General features: G+C 36.1%; 1 non-coding gene and 1 pseudogene across 1 annotated transcript; one reads left to right on the plus strand and one right to left on the minus strand.

The window, feature by feature from the left end:
• Positions 1 to 817: 817 nt before the first annotated feature.
• Trnar-ucu (transfer RNA arginine (anticodon UCU)) lies at positions 818 to 890 on the plus strand. Its single transcript has one exon. It is a non-coding gene; the product is annotated as a tRNA-Arg (tRNA).
• A 2,699-nt stretch (positions 891 to 3,589) lies between these two features.
• On the minus strand, positions 3,590 to 3,709 carry LOC128250386 (5S ribosomal RNA; annotated as a pseudogene).
• Between the last annotated feature and the right edge of the window lie 3,981 nt (positions 3,710 to 7,690).

The following is a 7,690-nucleotide window of genomic DNA, read 5'->3' on the forward strand; positions in this document are numbered from 1 at the left end:
AACTTGAAGATTACCGCAATTTGTCGGATAAAAATTAAAATAAAGTGTTAATTATCTTTTTTTTTTTTACAACCGAAAGTGTTTTTTTTTTTAGAAAATGAAACTTGAAGAGGTATTTACAAAATATGTGAGTACCGAAATAACAGCCAAATCTCCAACAAACTCTCTTCACACCCACCCACACACATCCATATGTGATGCATATACAACAGGAATTCGTTGAAAGTATTAATGAAATTTCATGTTACGTTGGAATTTACGGGGAATCTTTGTTTTCAACATTGTATTCCGGGATCATTATATTCCATTTCGAAATTTCGCGCGGTGACAGAAAATGAAGCAATATAAGTGCGCATACAATGCCTGAAAGGGAAATCAGCTGACCCAACAATACAAAGTGTAGCATCATTTAAATCCTATGAAGTGGTAAAGGAAAATTACTAGCGTACAAATAACAAGAGTTACCTCCCTAGCAAATACGGGTTTGAAGTTTTTAGAAGGGCAGAAGATGGGAGAGTGTACAACAAGGGACATAACTCTAATAGTTATTTTTGTATCGTTAAAATGTAAAAGCGACATTTATAGCAATGAAGCGCGTAATTTATCACTTGAGACAATTAACTCGCTAGTCATTTCAAAACATTGAATCGTGTTACTTGGGAATAATTTCGTATTAGTCAATGAGAAACCTAAGTTGGTCTGTGAGCAACACGTAAGAGCCTTTTGGGATGTTTCTGTTGACAAATTAACTGTAAAAATGTGTCTTGCGCAAAAATTTCCAGATAAAAATTAAATATTTAACGCTAAAAATCGTTGAGTCCCTGTAGCGCAGGGGATAGCGCGCTGGACTTCTAATCCAGAGGTCGTGGGTTCGAATCCCACCAGGGATGAGGTGCTAACTTTTTAGTTGTATGATTGTAGAAAGTTATCGCTCATGTAACTTATTGGCCATCGGCTGTTTAACACAACAGTATTGAAGTGAAATACAAATGCTGTGAAGGGAAATTTGTTATAGACGTTAGGCAGAGAGTTGGCAGAAACGTTAGCACGCCGCGCGAAATGCTTAGCGGTATTTCGTCTGCCAGGACGTTCTGAGTTCAAATTCCGCCGTGGTCGACTTTGTCTTTCATCCTTTTGGGGTCGATAAATTAAGTACCAGTTACGCACTGGGATCGATTCAACCAACTTAATCCCTTTGTCCGTCCTTGTTTGTCCCCTCCATGTTTAGCCCTTTGTGAGCAATAAATAAATAAGAAACGTTAGCACACTGGGCGAAATGCTTAGTGGTATTTCGTCTGTCTTTATGATCTGAGTTCAAATTCCGCCAAGGTCGACTTTGTCTTTCATCCTTTTGGAATCGATAAATTAAGTACCAGTTGCATACTGGTTGATGTAATCGACTGGTCCCCACCCCAAGCATTTCGGGCCTTGTGCCTAGAGTAGAAAGAATTTTATGTAGGCATGACTTCCTCTGTCGTCGTCAAGTCACGTGAGTTCAATCTCATTGCACGGTGAATTGCATAGTCTGGCAGGGTCTATGATAGATGTGTGATGGCATGGAGAGTGTGTGGATAGACATGTGAGGGAGATGGGGGGCTGCAGCCGGTGAGGTGCATAAGGGAGAGTCCTGTTGGCAAGATGGGTTGTGGGTGAGTTTTGAGAGAGAACAGTTTATGTGTGTATGGGGGAGGGGGAGTAATGGCTGTGAAAGGTATGTCTGTATGTATGGATAGCAGTGATTTTACTTAGCTGGATGTGTCTTAAAGCACAGCAAATCGCCAGAAGTCTTGGTCACATGTCATCTCCTCTGTGAGGCTCAACATCATTTCTCACCACTTCATCTCATGTCTTCTTGGGTCTGCCCCTTCCACAGGTTCTCTCTATGATTAGAGATCAGCATTTCTTCATGCAGCTGTCCTCATCCAAATGTGTCACACGATCATATTAATGCAGTATTCTCTTTTGTACACTATATCTGATGCTTCTTATACCCAAATTTTCTTTTAAAACATTTACATTCTGTTGTACATGCACACTGACATTACTCATCCAGTGGGGCCTACTGGCTTCATTCCTTTCAAGCCCTTGCATGTCCTCTGTAGTCACAGCCTATGTTTCACTGTAGCACAGCTGTACATACACAGACATCATACAGTCTGCTTTTCACTCTGAGGAAGAGACCCTTTGTAGCTACAAAGGTAGTAACACTATGAACTTTGCCCAGCCTGTTCTTATTCTAGCAACTATGCTTTCAGAGCATCCTCCTCTGCTGCTAACCTGGTCGCCTAGGCAACAGAAGCTTTCTACTACTTCTAAGGATTCCCTCAGACATTTGAGGAAGTATGTTTTCTATACAATACATGTTTATTGTACCTGTATATCTATCACACACAAAGACTATATTCTCTGTTAACCTTCCAATTATACTGATCTACCTTTTATGTGCCCATTGCTTGCACTGGGTTACACCATATGACATTTCTACCATCTTTTCTACATTTCAAGCAGGGTCTGAAGGGATTAGTAATTTGTCTGTTTCCCTATTTACTAGGACATTGGTCTTTGCTAAATTAACCCTAAAGCCATTTGATTACAGATCTTGCTGGAAGTTATTCAGCTATAAGAACAAGGTCATCAGCATAGAGGAGCTCCAGTCTTAAATTCCTGTTATGGCCTGGAAGACTATGATTAACAAGAGGGTACTAGGAACTGATCTTTGGTGAACTCTTACCTGTACACTAAATTTCTTGCTATGCTCATTGCTGACTTTTACAATCCATTATCAGGGACATTATTTGTAAGGTAAGTTCAAATTTTGAAACAGGGCCAGCTATTTCAGGGGAAGGACTAAATTCGATTACATTGATCCCAGGGCTCAACTGGTACTTATTTTATCGACCCCGAAAGGATATAAGGCAAAGTCGAGCTTGGCAGAATTTGAACTCAGAATATAAAGACAAACAAAATACTACTAAGCATTTTGACTGTGTGCTAATGATTCTGCCAGTTCGCTGCCTTACAGTGTAATAATTATTACATAGATTTCAGGCTTTGATAGATTTTCAACGAAAGGCCCTGTTGAAGTCAATGTGTCTGTGTTTGAGAACTGATCTAGACAGTCATATCCCAGGTTTCTGTAAGTAGATCATTACTGTCATATATCAGATGTGTAATTCTCAGGTTTTGTTGAAGTGTTGGCATATTATCAAATGGACACAAGTGCCAAGTGATATCTATGCACACATACACATATATATGAGGGAGTGCAGAAAAGTTCCTGGTTTTAGATAAAAGAAAATACAGGAGGATCAGTTAATTATGATTGTATTCAACATATTCCTCTCTCAGATTCACATACTTTATGTAGTACTCCTTCAGTTCTTCTAAGCCCCATAAAAGAACTCGGAAGGTTGGGTCTCCAACCAGGCCTTTCACAATACCTTTAAAGCCAGGAACTTTTCACCAACCCCTCATACATACATATCTATATTACACAGAAGTGTGTGTAAATACATAACCTTTAATCTTTTTACTTGTTTCAATAATTTTACTGCAGCCATGCTGGGATACCACCTTGGTAAAAGTGAGATGCTTACAGCCCCTATGTTTCCCAAGCAGTCACCCACCTTAAGTACTATCTAGGCCCAACATTACTTAACTTCAGTGATCAGATGTGAACTGGTACAGTCGATGTGATATGGCTGTAAGCAAAGCATCTATATATATATATATATAAATTATTTTATTAGCATTCTTGGATTTATAATTTTGAAATACTGTACTGACGAAGGAAATAAGTTCGGGTAATATGATTTACACCTCTTTAATCCTGAAACGCGTACGCAGTTAATCAAAGCCGGGTGAATTCGTTATTTTTTCTTTTTTGCCTTTGTAGTTGTGAGTATTTGTCTGCCTGGGAGTTATATTTTGGTAGAGAAATAGTAGTTTTGACTGCTATTTCTAATTTTCGGTGTGAGGTGAAGCAATTCTTGCTGAACCCTAATTTTAATTTATATAACTTTTACCGAATAATGGTTTTTTAACACACCAAACTACTTGGTAAAATTACTAATTATTAATTAATTATTAAGTTTTACCCTATATCTGTAAGAATATATATATATATATAGACACACATACACACTGACTTTTGCAAAAACTGGGCAGCAAGAAATGATGTGATCAATTGTTTTTATTATTATTTTCATAGTTCCATCACTGTGGTACATCTTCATCGCATAGTGTTGATTTTTGTAAATCCCATTCAATAGTAATTTAACCTATTAGAAAATACTGGATAAAGACAGGCTTATTTTCTTTAATGCTGAATAATGAAGAAAGCATTGCAAGAGAGTGGTGTTATCCATATTGACCAAAGCTACTGATGAGATTGAATGCCAATAGGGTTGCTTCATCAGGCATAGGGGAGGGAAGTTGGAAGAAATGAACAAAGAAGATGTGAAGTGTTGAAAACAGTTTATTTATCATATGTACAAACAAATGGAATCAGATGGGTCAGAGACTTGAGGTATACTCTCTCTCTCTCTTTCTCACATACACACACACACACATACAGATGCAAGTATGGAAACACACATGCCTAGAGGAAAAAGAAATATTCACACACAGTCACACATCCAAAAGTATGGCTGAGTACAGAAAGATAAAACTGGGGTGGGGGTGACAGAGCAGGGGGTATGGGGTGAGACTGTAGTAGTGAACTGGGGGGGGATGGAAAAAAAAGAGGGCACCACCTGGAACTACTGTTTCAGCAATGGATGGGTGTTTTAAAAAGACATTTAATAAATAAATAAAAAAAGAAGAAAAAAAAAAAGAAGCATAAAAGAGTATCAGGTCGCTATGGTTCCAGTTGACAATACAACTTTTAAATGTTTGCAATGTGTTGTTAACTCTTTAGCATTCTGATTACTTTGTCAAACATTATGTTTATATAGTCACTTTATCTTGAATTACTCATGCATTGTCTCACAGCTTGAGATTTCAATATGATTTTTTTATTTTTAGAATGATATTGTAATGTCGATGTGAGAGGCTGGATCTAGCCAGATTGAATATAAAATAGGAAAAATATTTGGGCCGGATAGGGCTAGTCTAAATGCTAAAGAGACAATGTTAGTGTCAACTTTATAGATGAAATATTTTTATAATATTTGTGCCTGTATTACATTTCGGTCAACTTGATAACTGTTCAGTATCAGGTGCCTTACTCCTGGATATATATGTAGAACTGTGAGTGAATAAGAACACATTGACCTTAATTTGGAAATAAAGGATTTCTAGTTCAAACCCAGTGTGGTATCATTTGCATATCCAAGAATGTCTTAACCCTGAACAAACCAACTGAAACAAGTCTAGATGGAAATATTACAAAAATATTTAATTCCTAAAGATGAGGCTATTAAATCTGAAATAATTATGTTAATTAACTACTTTGAGATAACTAAGACTCTTAAGTATTCTATGCCTATCACAACCTCCTGTTGCTGCCATTAAGGACCAGGCTGTGTGTATGTTTAAAATAGTGTTCATTAACTCTTATAAGATAACTAACCCATCTATAAGGCCATCACATTTTGTATTAGAAAGAAAAAAAAAGGGCTGCTTTCTCCAAGAATATATATATGTGTGTGTATATATATATTCTGTAAATAATAATATTTTTTTATAAGCGATCACCATGCACTGACTAAGGTAAATAGTCTAGTATTGCAGCATATAAGCCCTTGATATTGAGGGCTTATATGCCTCAATATTAGACTAGTTTCTTTAGTCAATATACAGCAATGGCAGACAAGCTTCAAGCTTATAAAATAAGTATTATTTACAGAATTATATATATTGGAAGGTTTGGAGGTGATGTACAGGAATTATATATTAGAAAAAATAATAAGGTACTCAGATATCTGGATGGTTGTACATTTACAGATTTTTATTAATATGTCATGTTTTAGTGCTTGCACCTATTCTTGTAGGATTTTGAAAACCCTACAAGAATAAGTGCAAGCGCTAATATTTATAAAACATGTGACATATTAATAAAAATCTGTAAATGTACAACCATCCAGATATCTGAGTACCTTATTACTTTTTCTAATATATATATATATATATATATATATATATACACACACATACACATGCACATATTAGTTTAAAATAATAACATCCTAAGTCATTCTTTTCTTATTTCAGGAAACTGAGCCAAATTTCTTTAGTGTGCCGAAGCATCCCATAGACTTTGTCTTCCTAGAAAGGATGAAAAGTCTGAAACTGGAATGAATACAAATCACATCAAAGTAGACAGGCAAGACAAGTTACAAGCCAAGTAACAAGCAAAATAACTGCCTTAGAAGAACAATACACGCTGAACATAAAATGGCAGAAATGTCTTGAGAGATTGTGTGGAAATTCTTTGGAAGCCTTTAAAACATTTGTCAGTTGTTTACATAGGGTCATTCTAGAATAATTTAGGAAAACTAGAAAGGGACAAAAAGCAATTAAATATAAAAAAAAGAAAGAAAATTAACAAAAGAAATTTAATTTGAGATAATTTGAGAGTAATTCATCTAGTGATTAGATTAAATAGCCTGACACTCTTTAGTGGTCTCAAAAACTTAACAGGAAAGGAAACAAGGAAGAGAGAGAAGGGAAAGTTATTGTTTAGCCTCAGATCAGCACTGATAGAGCAGACAGTTCCATGATCAGAGGCTTATCAATGCGTTCTTCCTTTTTAAAGACAACAGAGTTGTGATACGAGGGAGATTTTGACTGCATTTTCTAGCAGATCAAGTGACCATGTAGAGGATTCCTCATTGGCTTGAAGAAATTGTTTACTTCCAAGTCAACTTGCATCAAAGGGACTTACGAATAAAGGTGATCCAGAGCACAGATCACAGTCATCCTGCCTGTATTAATTGCCTGCTATTTCTTGCAAGCCAAGTGACTATGTAGAAGCATCCTCAAAGAAAGAAACTCTGAACAGAGAGAGAGAGAGAGAGAGAGAGAGAGAGGTGGATAGATGCAAGGAGATCTGGTATTACAAGAGCAGGAAAATAAGAATATCATAGAAGTTCAGGTCTCACTTATCTTTAGAGTCCTTTGTCCCTAGTAACAAAGGGATCACCTGTTAAGATCAGGAGTAGGATACTGAAGAAGGGAAAAGGAAAGGGGCAGGAATCAAATTCGGAGATACACACACACACACACACATGCAAAAATCAATTGGCATGTACATACAAACTTTTTTATATATACATAACATGGGAGGCATGTATGAGAAGATATAGAAATATCCAGTATATACATATACAAGTTTCCTTAAGTTATACACAGTGTTATGTATATATCCTTATGCAAACGTGCATACATAAATACATACATACAAACACACACCATCCATCTATCCATCCATCATCAAACATTTCTACATATATATGAAACTTTTTGATGCACATGTATGTATGTATGTATGTATGTGTGTGTGTGTATATATACATATATATATATACATATATATATCAGCGGATGTGTCTTTATGTATATGCTCATATAAATGTAAGTTACTTTTATGTATAAATATGTGTGTTCACAAGTGTCAACGCTTGCATACACAAAAAGACCCCTTGATGCAGAAGGCATATATACATTTAAAATAATGGCTTTATATATA

Source organism: Octopus bimaculoides, chromosome 20 (genome assembly GCF_001194135.2).
Source record: "Octopus bimaculoides isolate UCB-OBI-ISO-001 chromosome 20, ASM119413v2, whole genome shotgun sequence".
NCBI lineage: Eukaryota > Metazoa > Mollusca > Cephalopoda > Octopoda > Octopodidae > Octopus > Octopus bimaculoides.